The sequence below is a fragment of the Pipistrellus hanaki genome, assembly GCF_964339955.1.
Source record: "Pipistrellus hanaki genome assembly, chromosome: 3".
Taxonomy (NCBI): Eukaryota; Metazoa; Chordata; class Mammalia; order Chiroptera; family Vespertilionidae; genus Pipistrellus; species Pipistrellus hanaki.
The window spans coordinates 74,711,513-74,726,506 of record NC_140505.1 but is presented as its reverse complement, the minus strand read 5'-3'; positions in this window follow the sequence as shown (position 1 = coordinate 74,726,506).

Genomic DNA, 14,994 nt, shown 5'->3' with positions numbered 1-14,994 from the left:
TAAAGGACACCAAGACTGAGGAGAGAGGAAGCCAGGGGACATCAGTCAGTTGCTGCTCACTGAGTACCTGATAGAGGTCAGTGCTGGATATTTTTAGCACATTCTAATTTAACCCTCACATGGGCAGCGCTATTATGCTATTATCTCATTTTATAGATGATATACCTGTGAAGTTCAAAGAGCCTAAACACCCCAGTTCCTACCAGATGACATCTTGGTGTCAAGAAAGTCTGATTGGCAGCCAGGGAGGCGGAGGCATCGTGCCATCACTCAAGGCATTAAAAACAGGTTCTCCCAACTTCTTTTCAAATCACGGCTCAACAATTTACTAGGCCTGTTCATTTATCAAAGGAAATGTGAAAGTATAACATGGGCTTAAATTTTCAGCCACAATTCATCTCTAGCAGTGGGTAAACTTGGAAATGTTTAAGAAGAAAAAAAATGAAATTACAAGCTCTTTTTATTAAATCATAATTTTTTCAAAGATAGGTACATCAAATACTTAATTTTATGCACCACATACAGTAGGGCTCAATAAACCAACTTTGAAGTATTTATTGAGCAATTATTATATGTTCTAACACTGAAGTGTGAGCACCATCCTCCTGATTTTAAGGAGCAGGTAGTTTGGCCCATGCAGAAATAAGAGCAAACTATAGGTTATATGCAGTAAGGTGGGAATTTACATAATATTAGTGCAAACATCTGAATACAGCAGGAATGAAAGTCAATGTGTGTGATGAGAGTTTACCATGTGCCATGCACTGAGTAAAATGCACTTCTTTCCATGCCTACCCTGATCTAGCCCTTACACCACCCGCTGAGGCTGGGAGGAGCTACATTTCCAATGGAAATACAAAGAGTAGGCAGGTTCAGCAGTTGTCCCATGTCACACTCCCAGGGAATGGTTGAGATGGATTCTATCTCAAGGCATTTGACTCTAATGCCCATGGTCTTCACTCTAAATTTGGGACTTTAAGTTCATTTTTCATGAATTTCTCAAGCATAAGACAGGACAATAATCACGGCAAGGACAGGAGGAATCCTTTATGGGGAGCAACTGTGGAGAAAAGTGATGACTGGCATCCCTGTACCAAGCTTTCCACAATAACATAATTACAAGCACAGGAAGGCCAGGTTCTAAGAGGCCTCGCCCCCAACCCAAGCATCAGTTTTATGCTCTATGGGAAATAACAGAGCAGCAACCATTGAAAAGAGGAGAAAGTAGCCCTAACCAATTTGGTATTGTGGAGAGAGCCTACAGACTGGAGAAGAGTTCCGGGTTTGATGCCAGTCAAGGGCATATACCTTGGTTAGGGACTTCATCCCCAATAGGGGGAGTGCAGGAGGCAGCTGATCAATGTTTCTCTCTCATTGATGTTTTAAACTCTCTATCCCTTTCCCTTCCTCTCTGTAAAAATCAATAATATATATATATATATATATATATATATATATATATATATATATATATATATTTTTTTTTTTTTTTAAGGAGAAAGTTGTTGCTGGAGAGGACAGTTTCTCCCATAATCTTACTGCTAGGTCTGGGCAGCCCAAGCAGAGGGGGAGCTCTAGACTGGAGACCTGATGTGTCAAGGCTCCAGGACTCATGAGGATAGGTGCGACTTTGTTTGAACATTTTGGAAACAGACTCTTGTGAGACGGAAGAGACCAAGACTCCATGGCTTATGCTCTGATTACTGTTGGAGTTTGAGTAAGTGGAACAAGATGTGAAAAAGCTAATGGAGAAGGCTTCAAATTCAAACAGACTTGATTTGAATTCCAGGCCTTTTCTAGCTAGTATAGCTATGGGCATGCATGCAGCTTCTCTAAGCTTCAGTTTCTTCATTTATAGAACGAAAAGACTGGCAATGGTTTCATGGACTTGCAACTTGATTCAGTGTAATTGTGCATGGAAGTTATCATCATCTTCATCATTAATGAAGTTTGTCAAGGAAGGAGGGGATAGATATTAGAATGAGTCTTCTGATGGGGAAGGAAAAAGTGAAACTCAAAATGCAAGTGAAAGGGCTGTCCTAGGACATCAGGAAAGACATCTCTTCCTCTCAGATTGGATGCCATGAGATACTGACCCAGGTAAACCAGGAGGAAGGAAAAGGCAAGCTTGCTGCCACTTGGCTTGCAGAAAATTGTATGATTTTTTGTTTGGCTTTCCTAGTGTTTCCTTTAGGTTATATTAAGTATAGTTTCCATATGCCAACTTTACCATATAACTGGGATTCAGGCAAGTCAGTAGTGGGGAGGATCATCTCAACATGGAACATCTGAGTCCAAGGTCAAGAATCTGCTTTCACGTATTATGACATGGGTAGATATACATATTTGTGGGTCTGTGATATCATTTGATGTCATGTGCCATATTTATGAAGAGGCAATACAAAATCCTTACTCAAAAGCAGTTTGAGGTCATACAGCTAATTGGAGGAGGCAGCTATTCTGCAGATTGGCTCCATCTTCTGTAGCAACTACAGATAGTTGGAACTTGGGATAACACAATCTTATCTAATAAAAGAGTAATATGCAAATGGACTATCACTCTAACACACAAGATGGCTGCCCCCATGTGGTCAAAGATGATTGACCCCATGTGGACACAAGATGACTGCCACAAGATAGCCAGCAGGGGAGGGCAGTTGGGAGGGACCACGCATGCAAAGGAGGGCAGTTGGGGGTGATCAAGCCTGCAGGTGAGGGCAGTTGGGATGGACCAGGCCTGCAAGGGAGGGCAGTTAGTGGTGATGGGGCTAGCAGAGGAGGGCAGTTGGGGGAGACCAAGGCAGCAAGAGAGGGCAGTTGTGAGGACCAGGCCAGCAGGGGAGGGCAGTTGGGGGGGACCAGGCCTGCAGGAGAGGGCAGTTGGGAGCCAGCAGTCCTGGATTGTCAGAGGAATGTCCCAGATTAGAGGGACACCCCCCCCCCATGCACGAATTTTGTGCACAGGGCTTCTAGTGTGCCTATAACCAGAGTTAGCCCTGCCCAAAGGAAGAACATTCTAGGGATTTTACTTTGTGCATTGAATCAGTCAGGATTCTTTAGAAAAACAGAATTAATAGATCTTACACTCATGTATATATGCACACATGGATGTATATATAAGATGTGTGCATGAATATATTTTATACACACATATAAGAAATGCATGTATATACATTTATATTCTGTTGGTCTGCTTTCCTGGAGAACTCAGACTCCACTAGTTAGAAATGACCTAGAATTGAAATCTATGGCTCAGGGAGAGATAGAGATTTATTTTAAGGAATTAGCTCATGTGACTGTGGGGACTGACAAGTTCAAAAGTTGTAGAACAGGTCAGCAGACTGGAAACTAGAGCAGGTGTTAATGTCACAATCTTGAGGCAATATTTACTCTTTAGAAAACCTCAGTTTTTACTCTTACCACCTTCAACTGATTAAATGAAGTCAACCAAAATCACTGAGCATGACTTCCTTTACTTAAAGTCAACTGATAGTAGACACCACATTCCGTAACCATGTTTACAAAATATCTTCACAGCAACACCTAAATTAGTGTTTGGCTAAATAGTTTGGTACTATAACCTAGCTATCTATGTGTAAAAAACTAACCATCACACTAACCCTGAAGATGGCTTATAAAGAGGAGTGCTCGTTAGTCATCTACCTCTTTATAATGGCAGGGAACTTTCACTGAGCTCAACATAGTATACCTGAGCTTTAAACTATCTTCCTAGGTAGCTTGAAAATATATCCTTTAAACTCTGAGTCTCATTTTCCTCAGGTGAAGCATAATAATATAATAAACCTTTTTATGAGGTTTAAGGAGATAATGTATGTAAAAATAACTTTAAACATTGTATTTTAATACTAATATTGCATTATTATTATTATGTTCAAGCATTATGGCAGGTTCTTTTCATATATTGTATTATTTAATTCTCAAAACAATCCTGTGAGGCTTATTTTTTATATATGAGAAAACTAAAGCTCAGAGAGGTGAAGTAATTAGGGCAAGTTCCCACAGCAAGTAAATAGCAGCTAATTCAAACCGAGTTATGTCTGACTCTAAAGCCCATAATTTAACTTCTTTATTACATACAAATCTATTAAGATTTATTATGCATCCCTATTCATTATGTAGTTGGAGGCAGGTGAACCATATGATTAAATTCGCTCTTTAATTATCACCTAAAGTATATTATAAAGATCATTGAAGAGTTCTCACTTGATATACAGCATCAAGGGAAACCAAATGCTCAACAACATTAAGGTATATATGCCTAGAAACTAATAGAGGACAAATCTATTCTAGTTAGACTCTTGGTTTTTTTTTCCAGTCTTATTCTGCATCTCAGCAGTTTCCCTATGTCAATGAGTCCTACCCTTATCTCCTTACATTCAGTTCTTCAGGAAACATAAAATGTGATCAGATAACTTTAATACAAGTTATTATTCTGAACTATAGAGAAAGCATTACAAAATATTACAGATATGGAAGGATGCAATAGGAAATAAGATGTAAAGAAAACAGGTAGACACATTTAAATTTTCTGGCACTTGTTGCCATAAAATATCAACTGCTATTACATATGCATAAAAGAAATATTTATTGGTTCTTTGGAAATTTTTAATTTCTACAAAACTCTTAGCAGTCTACCTCCTCCCTGCTAGAAAGAATTGACATTTCAAATACTACATACTATAATAAAAAATATCTTAACACCATTTGCTTTTTGCTAGTGTCAGAAAGGAATTAGTTCCCTGAGTATTGTGGAGGGTTTTGCATAAATGGAAAATGTTTTCTGCTCTATAAAGCTCTGGTTTAACATTGGCTAATAAGTGACTTTGTAGCAGCTGGAGTAAAAACCATTCCCACCCACCTTAATATGTGCATTAATACACACTTAGTACATTTCCTCATACTGATGCTTTGTTCATTAAGGAAGGATTTATTTTTCAACCAGCACTTTTATTCATCTTCGTATCTAACAAACAATTCTACCTCCTGAACTTGGTGACACCACTCACTGGCTTTTGCTTTTAAGCCTTATACAGACCACAACTCAAATTTAGGCCATAGTATTTACCATTTAAATCTTTGGTTTCTCCCCTTCAGGGACATAGCAGCCTTTACTTACCTTTTTGTTGAGTTTAGAATTGCCATTTGACTTGCTTTAGCTAATAAATTGGGAATAGAAGTGACTTAAGAATGCAGAAGATGGTTTCTTAAGAGCATGGTGGGCCAACAAACATATAATAGTAGTATATGTGCAACAGAATGTCAGAAACACTCCCCAAAAGCCATCTGTACCACTTCTACAAAGAGGAATCTCCTAGTACATCTTCGGATTGAACCAATATCATTAGTCTTAATTTCCTATTTTATTTAATCATGCTATTTTTTGAGCTTTCACCTTTTGCTTCATAAGTAATTACAAAGTACAATGCTTTACACCAGCCAGTGGCCTGCAGTGACCAATTAATTGTGTGTTCCATGTGCAGTCACACTTAAAAGATCATCATGAAGTACTTCCATTTTTCAGGATTGAAAGTTAAATATGTCTCAATTACCCATCTTCTAGAGTGAGTCTGTAACAACTTTTTTTACAAAATGGATTCCAGAAACAACTTTAATAAAAAAAAAAAAAGTATTAAATAAGTAATAGGTTTGCTGACATTGCAGTTATTATATTTACCAGTTTTGGCATATTCATTTGCTGAGGAACAAGACAGTGAGTTTGAAAAGACCTATAATAAAGTGACAGTTTGATTTGTGTAGAGGATATTTCTGTTTTGTCTTAATTTAGTTCATTAATGTGCCTGCATAATATACAGTTTGCCATTAAACATGACAAAAACACAAATAAACAGTGCCATCTTTGGGGCGATATTTAAACTTTGTGCATATATACAGTCATGCATATTTATGTCAGGCAATGCACTTAGTATCTACAAACATCCATCACAGATGACAGAAAGATCTTATTTTTATCGTTAGTAAATTTCCAGGGGTTGTATTGACACTAGCAGAATGCATGGCACCATGTCTAAAAATAGTGAGACTTGCACATGTTCACTTACCTAGAATAGCATGCTCAGGTTGGCTCTTAACATTTCCATGGAAATGCCACTGCAACCAACTGTTGACTTGCTTCCTGGAGCACCTGAGGACATTTTTTCCAATTTAAGTTCCTTTCTAAATCTAGGATGAAATGTATCTGGCTCAGGTGTCAGGTTTAAAAAAATAGGTGGATGAATGTCATGTATAAAAATAGAAATGCTATTGTTATTCTGCTCATAACTGTTATTCATTACTCAGGTAGGAGAAACAGATAAGAAAAGCCTGTTTCACCAAAACTCATTTTCTGTTGGATAGCACAGATTGGTTCTGTAGTGGGCAGTCAGAAAAGATGACCTTTACATAAAAATGCAAGTATTTTTAAAGAGGAATTTCAATAGTAATTCTATTTTAGCATTCCGTAGCTACTTAGCACTGTGCTGGAAACTAAAATATAGTTGAACATCCCTGTGGCCCCTACAATTACCGAGACAGATGTTACTTGAAGATTCTGTAGTAGGAAAAATGTTGCAAAGGTGTGACTTTAAAGGACTTGGGAATATAAAATGAAAGTGGAGGTAATTTTGATGATGATAGCTAACATTTATTTAGTATTTATCATGTGCCAGGCACTGTTTAAATGTTGTGCATATATAAATTCACTTAATCCTCATGAAAATATAATGAAGTAGGTTCTATGATAATTATCATTATACAGATGGAGAACTGAACAAGAGAAAGAATTAGCAACTTGTCTAAAGTCAGTGACAGGTTCCTAGAAAAATCCCATATTAAGGAAACTGGAAAAGTAATGGCTGCCATGATGGAAATAATGGGTTAAAGCTAGGATAAGGCCAAATTCATTCATCATTCAATAAATATGCTATTGTTTGAGCACTTATTCTCTGCTATTCTATGCCAGGTAGCATTGTCAGAGCTGAGACTTGAATGAAAATGACAAATTCCCCAGCATCTTGAGGCCTGCCTCATAGTGGAGGAGATAATACACAGAAGCCTACTATAATGTCTTGTGACTATTAGGAAAACAGGAGAGAGTTAGAGAATGCTTGGGGGACACTATTCTAGACTCAAATGAATGTAAGATGAAATAACTGGTACCTATCCCAGAGTACTTTAAGTCTGATGAGGAAGTCAGACAGATTTAGGAAGTATGCTGTGACTTGTGCTATGACAAAGGTAAGCACAGATTTCCTGGAAGGACATAGGGCCACCCACCCAGATTGGGAATGAAGGTTTCAAAAAGAATTTTCAGAGATGATGATGCTCCTACTGATAATTACATAATAAATAAAATTAGTTCGAATATGTGTGCTCACCTTGGAAAAAAATAAGTATAGAACACAAAACTTGAGAGTTGAATAAGACCTAATAACTGAAGGGTCTTAGGGTATGTGTGTGTATATATATGAGAAAAGATTATTATACCTACATAAAGATTTATTACATATATATGTATAAGAAAATATTTATTAAAAGGAATTTGCCTATGCAATTATGGAAGCTGAGAAGTTCTATGACCTGTCATCTTCAAGCTGGAGACTCAGAAAAACCAGTGGTATAATTCAGCCCTAGTCTGGAGATCTGAGCGTCAGGAATGCCAAGAACAGGAGAAAATCCAGGTTCCAGCTCAATCAATCAGGTGGAAAGGGCTTAATGCTTCCTTCCTCTGCTTTTTTTTTTTTTTTTTTTTTTTTTTTTTTTTTTTTTTTTTTTGCCCCTTATTGGAGTGGATGAGGCTAACCTACATTGGAAAGGAAAAATCACTTTACTGAATCCACTGATTTAAATGCTAATTTCGCCGAGACCGGTTTGGCTCAATGGATAGAGCGTCGGCTTGGGGACTGAAGGGTTCCGGGTCGATTCCAGTCAAGGGCATGTACCTTGGTTGCAGGCATATCCCCTGTGGGGGGGGTGCAAGAGGCAGCTGATCGATGACTCTCTCTCATCGATGTTTCTGACTCTATATCTCTCTCCCTTCCTCTTTGTACAAAATCAATAAAATATATTAAAAATATATATTTTTTTAAAAAAAATAAAAAATAAATGCTAATTTCATCCAGAAATACCCTCATACATACAACAAGGAATAATCTCTAGTCAAATATCTATGATCCAGTCAAGTTGACACATAAATTAAACATCACATAAAGACAGGTTCCTATAGTGGTAACTTAGGATATGCATAGGAGAGCAGCCAGAAACAGGTGGTTCTGGAAGGTTGAGGAGAGGGTAAATCAGACTAGTCCTCATTTGGCCTATGACAGAGCAGGTGCTAACTCTGAGGACCTCAGCAAAACACTGAGGAGTTGTTGGTGGGAAAAGATGTGAAATACTTCATGTTCTGGAGAAAGCAACAAAACAATGATGAAAGTCATAGGCTGGAGGGGGGCAAGGCAAAGGCAGGAAGATAAGTAAGAGAAAGTCACAGCAATATGGGGACAAGATGACCCTTACTGGAGAGGAGGAAACCCTTTATAAGACTCTTAAAAGAAAGATTGTTAGTTATTGGATTTGAAGGAGGAATGGAAAGATTGAAAAAGAGGAAGATGTGCAGGTGGCTGCTCTAAGTGACTGAGATGATTTTCTCATTCACAAGAATACAGATACAAAATAAATGGCAGGTTTGAATTTGAAAGTGTCTGAGCATGATTTATTTTCCCTCTATGACAAACACCACTGCTTCTTCAAATATGCCCTAATCTCTATTTCCTCTAGGCATTTGCAAAAACTATGGCCCTTACCTGCTTTCTCACATCTCCATAGTCACTGCTCCCTGAGCTTTCCTTAGATAATCTCTCATCATACTTCAGGTCTCAGCTTCAGTGTCATTTCTACCCTGACCCCATAACCCAGGTAGGGTGAGGCTCTTGCTAAAGCTCCCCACCACCCTGCTCTCTCTCTCTCTCTCTCTCTCTCTCTCTCTCTCTCTCTCTCTCTCTCTCTCTCTCTCTCTCTCCCTCTCTTTCCCAGCTGTATTCAAGTTTCTTTTTACTTGTTTCTTTCCCAAAGTAAATAGTGGACAGTCTGGGTTCCTCACTGTACAGTTCCTGCCATATGGAAAAACCTAAGAAATGTTGTTAGATGTCTATATGACTGATTGTTCTGTAAACCTTTGGATATATGGATGCCAATCTCCAAAGAAGGATATGAAATTAGAGATATGGATTTGAGCATCATCAGTACACAGAAGCAATTTCTCTTAAATTGATAATAACACAGAACTAGGAGAGGAAATTGTTTTTTCAACAATTCTCTGAAAAGCAGTGCTAAAAAAAACAAATAAACAAAAAAACTCTGTGTGTTTAATGTGCCGAAAGCACCTTACATATATTTTCTTTTGATGCTTTATATCTTCTTCGTGGTGATGTGAACTTATTTCCTTTCTATTTCTCTCCCTTCACTGATTTATTTTCAGCATAAGTAAAAGACTTTTCACACTAATAGCAAGAATAATGTAGACACATTAAAAAGATACACAAAAAAGATTTCTCCCCTCAATATCAGTGGATAGTTTTTCTTCAAGGACAAAGGCAAAAGTATTTTTCACTACACTCCTTCTAAATCTTCTCCTATCTCTGGGGGCCTTTATGTGAACTTATTCTAAATTTCACTCTCATCAAAGTATAGGCAGCCTCAAGGGGTAGTGGAGAAGCGGACCGGTGAAGATGGATTTCTGAATGCCTTGGGCCTTTTGCTGACCTGCCACTGAGCTGGGAGCTGGTGGAAGCCTGACCTTGGTACACAGCTTGGCCCTTCACATGTGCACTCAGGCCAAGCAGAGGAAGACACAAACTGCAGATCACTTGGTATCTCCAAACATGCAGCCCTTACCTGTCAGAGAGTATCTGACATTGACCTGCACCAGAGTTCCTCCCAAAGGACCCAGAACCAATGCAACTGATGATTGTATTTATATTAACCATAGAATCATCCAACTAGCCACACAAAAGGGACACCCAAAGGGATATCCTTGGAGAAACCATGTCCTGCAGGGGAAAACTCTGCTTTGTGGTGGAGTGACAACTGCCACAGAGTGACCAAACACTGTGGTTGGAGTATATCCTCATATACAACCAGGCTGAGAATCAACCCTACTCACAGATGGACCAATAACAATCAAGACTCAACTACAACAGGAGAGTTCACAAAACCCACACAAGAAACAAGGGAGGGTTGCAATGGGGGTATAAGGACACTTATGTAATACCTTAATCAATAAGGAAAGAGGCGGGGGGAACACAAGAAACACTTCTGGAGCGCCTATCTCATGTGGTCAGCAAGATTGCACCACAAGAAACCTACCACAAAGGACCACCATATCAACATTTATAGACCTGGCAGATGTACCTAATACACAGAGACAAATACAAAGAAATACACAAAATGCAGAGACTAAAAAACATGCCCCAAAATGAAAGAGCAAGAGAGCCAAAACCGGTTTGGCTCAGTGGATAGAGTATCGGCCTGCAGACTGAAAGGTCCCAGGTTCAATTCCAGTCAAGGGCATGTACCTTGGTTGCGGGCACATCCCCAGTGGGGATGGGGGGGTGCAAAAGGCAGCTGATCAATGATTCTCTCTCATCGATGTTTCTAACTCTCTATCCCTCTCTCTTCCTCTCTGTAAAAAAATCAATTATATATATATATATATATATATATATATATATATATATATATGCAAGAGAATTCCCCTAGGGGAAAAAATATATAAGTAAAATGAAGACAAGCAGCAGCCAGATGCAGTTAAAAACAATGATTATAAGGATGCTCAAGAAACTTAGGAGGGGAGGAATGGAAGATCTCAGTGATAACTTGAACAAAGATAAAGTGAGAATGAAAAAGGACATAAAAGAGAACCAGTCAGAAATAAAAAATACAGTATCTGAAATGAAAAATACACTAGAAGGAACCAACAGAAGGTTAGATAAAGCAGAGAATCAAATCAAATCAGCAATTTAGAAGACAACATAGTAGAAAATACACAAGCAGAGCAGCAAAAGAAAAAATAATCATTTTTAAAACTGAGAAAAGTGTAAGAGACCTCTGGGAAAATATCAAGCATAACAACATCAGCATCATAGGAGTAACAGAAATAGAAAAGAGAGAGAGCAAGAAATCGAGAACCTATTTGAAGAAATAATGGCTGAAAACTCCCCTAACGTGGTGAAGAAAAAAGATACACCTGTCCAAAGCATAGAGATTTTCAATCAAGATAAACAAAAAGAGGCCCATGCCAGGAGACATAATTAAAATGGCAAAATTTGACACAAAGAGAGAATCTTAAGAACAGCAAGAGAAAGGCAGTTAGTTAACTAAAAGGAAGCTCCCATAAGACTGTCAGTTGATTTCTCAACAGAAACAGAAGGGATTGCCATGAAATATTTAAAGTGATGAAAAACAAGGGCCAATAACCAAGACTACTTTATGCAACAAGGTTATCATTTAAAATTGAAAGTAAAATAAAAAGTTTTCCAGAATCAAAACATATATATATATATTAGTTCACTACCACCAAATCAGTATTACAAGAAATGTTAAAGGAACTTATTTAAGACGAAGAAGGAAACAAAATAAAACAAAACAAAACAAAAAAAGAAACATAGTAGGGAGATTTGAAGATGGCGGCATAGGTAAACACCTGTACTTGCCACCTCCCATAACCACATCAAAATTACAACTAAAATATAGAATAACCATAGTCTAGAACAGCTGGAAAGCTGGCTTAATGGAAGTCCTACAACTAGAGAAGTAAAGAAAAAAACACCCTGAGACTGGTAGGAAGTGTAGAGATGCTGAACAGGCTACCCATATGTGCCACATATTTAATTGGGAGAGAGATTGTCTCTGTGAAGGCTACACAGAGAAGCAAGGGGTCCCAGCCCCACACCAGAACTCCAGCTCAGGGTCCTATAGCTGGGAAAAGAAGTCCCAAAGGCAGTAAGAACTATGAGCTGTAAAAAACAGTGTGGATTGAGGCTCAGTAACACAGAGGCTGCTGGAGGCCCAACTGTTTCTCTTAAGTCTGGCACCATGAACTGAACTTACAAGGTCTCGCTTCCTCTGAGCTTCAGCACCATGGCAAGGCTCTGGGGAACACATACACATACAAGGATGAACTGGATTACCTGGCATTGGATCAGGAATTCAGGGATGGCATTCTCCCAGATGGAGGTATTTGCAGGGATCATTGTTCCTATGCTGCGACCTCCCTGGTAGCAGGGTTGACTGGTAGCCATTTCTGTTTTTCTGCCCTGGTGATTCCCTAAGACTCTACCTCATCCAATTTACAAACCCAACCAAGCTGTGAGCAGCAGGGTTTGCATATGAATGGCCTGTCCTTGCTTAGGCTAAAATCTCTCAAACCAGCTATAGTTGGTCAGGGAGCCCCAAACCTATCAATAAATGGCCCAAGACCCAGCACCAGTACTAGCCTCCCTTGCTTTATAGCTGGTCCTTATCTGGGCACTTGCAAACCTTATACAAGAGGAAGAATCTGCATACCTCTTGGCAGCTTCTATTGGGTGGTTCCAGGCAGTAGCTGATTCTGTATGGCTCTGGAGCCCAAGAGCCAGTGTATCCAGTGGTCAGTGTATCCATATCATTACAACTCTACACATCCTTAAGCAGGGGAAAACTCAGTGAGTACCAAAGCCCCACTGAAGCAAGTCCTGTTCCATAGGGGTGTCTCCTGCACAGCAGTTCTCCCACTGCAGTTTCAGCCTGTTCTCATAGCCAGTTGGCCTGGAGGTCAATTCCTCCCAGTGACACAAACAACAGTCAAGTCTCAACTATGATAAGACTGTGCTCACAGCCCACAAAGGGGTGCATCTAGAGCTCCCAGCTCTGGTGACTGGGGAGGCTGAGCCATTGAGCCCTATGGACATCTAATACACAAGGCCACTCTACCAACTCAAGGAGATATAACAGCTTTACCCAATACATGGAAACAAACACAGGGAAACAGCCAAAATGGGTAAATAAAGAAACATTACAAATGAAAGAAATGGAAGAAAGCAAACTACTGGTTATAGAGTTCAAAACCACGGTTATAAGGTTACTCAAGAATTTTCTAGAAACCTCCAAAAAATGGAAAGGACAAATCAGAAATTAAGCATACACTGACTGAAATAAAGAATAATATACAATGATTCAACAGTACAAGGCTCTGAAAATCAAATCAACAATTTGAAATATGAGGAAGCAAAAAAACACCAAACCAGAAGAGAAAAAAAAAAAAGAATATAAAAATATGAAGATAGTGTAAGGAGCTTCTGGGACAACTTCAAGTGTATCAACATTCACACTTGAAGGTGCCAGAAGAAGAGAGAAGCAAGAAATTGAAAACTTATTTGAAGAAATAATGACAGAAAACTCCCCCAACCTGGTGAAAGAAATAGGATTATAAATCCAGGAAGCACAGAGAGCCCCAAACAAGAGGAATCCAAAGAGGATCACACCAAGACACATCATAATTAAAATGCCAAGAGCAAAAGACAAAGAGGTAATCTTAAAAACAGCAAGAGAAAAGCAGTTAGTTACCTACCAGGGAATGCCCATATGAGTATCAGCCGATTTCTCAACAGAAACTATGCAGGCCAGAGGGGAGTGGCAAGAAATAGTGAAAGTGATGAATAGCAAGGACCTACAACTAAGATTACTCTACCCAACAAAGCTATCATTTAGAATTAAAGATCAGATAAAGGGCTTCACAGAAAAAAAGAAAAAAAAAAAGGAGTTTATCATCATCAAACCAAACACATGGAGACTAAACACATGAAGCCACAGCAATTAGACAATGATACTAACAATGAATGGATTAACAATGAGATTAGGGAATAAATCAAAAGTTACTTTGAGACAAATAAAAATGAAAACACAAAATTTACAAAATCTATGGCACACAGCAAAAGTAATCTTAAGAGGGAAGTTCATAGCAATATAGGCTTAACTCAAGAAACAAAATAATTTTCAAATAAACTATGTAAACTTACACCTAAAATATATTTTAACCCCTCCAAAAAAATGAAAGAAAGAAAATTATAAAGATCAGAGCATAAATAAAACAGTCTAAAAAATAAAAATAAATCAATGAAATTGTGAGTTGATTCTTTGAAAAGATGAACAATATTGACAAATCTCTAATTAGATTCATCAAGAAAAAAAGAGAGAGGACCCAAATAAATAAAATCAGAAATTAAAGGGGAAAAGTAACAACTAATACTACAAAAATACAAAAAATTATAAGAAAATATTGCCAACAACTATATGCCAACAGATTGCACAATCTGGATAAAATGGATAAATTCCTAGAAATTAAAACCAAATCTTCCAAAACTAAATCAAGAAGAAACAGAAAATATGAACAGATTAATTATAACTAACAAAATATAAGTAGTAATCAAAAACATCCCAGGAAGCAAAAATCATGGACCAAATAGCTTTACAGGTGAAATATACCAAACATTCAAGGAAGAGGTAAAACCTATGCTTCTGAAACTATTAAAAAAAAAATTCAAGAAAAGGAAAGAATCTCAAGCTCATATTATAATGTGAGCATTATTCCTTATCCAAAACCAGGTAAAGACACTCTGTATAATAGAAAGACAATTGTAAGCCAATTTCCTTGATGAACATAGATACAAAAATCAACTAAATATTAGCAAACAAAATTCAGCGATATATTAAAAAGATCATTCACTATTATTAGCTAAGATGTATTCCTGGGACCAAGGTTGGTACAATATCTGCAAATCAATTCATTAAGGTGTTACACCACATAAACAAAATGAAGGACAAAATCATATGCTCATATCAATAGATGCAGAAAAAACATTTGATAATATCCAGCACACATTTATGATAAAAACTCTCAGAAAAGTAGGAATAAAGAGATAACTCAACATGATAAAGGCCATT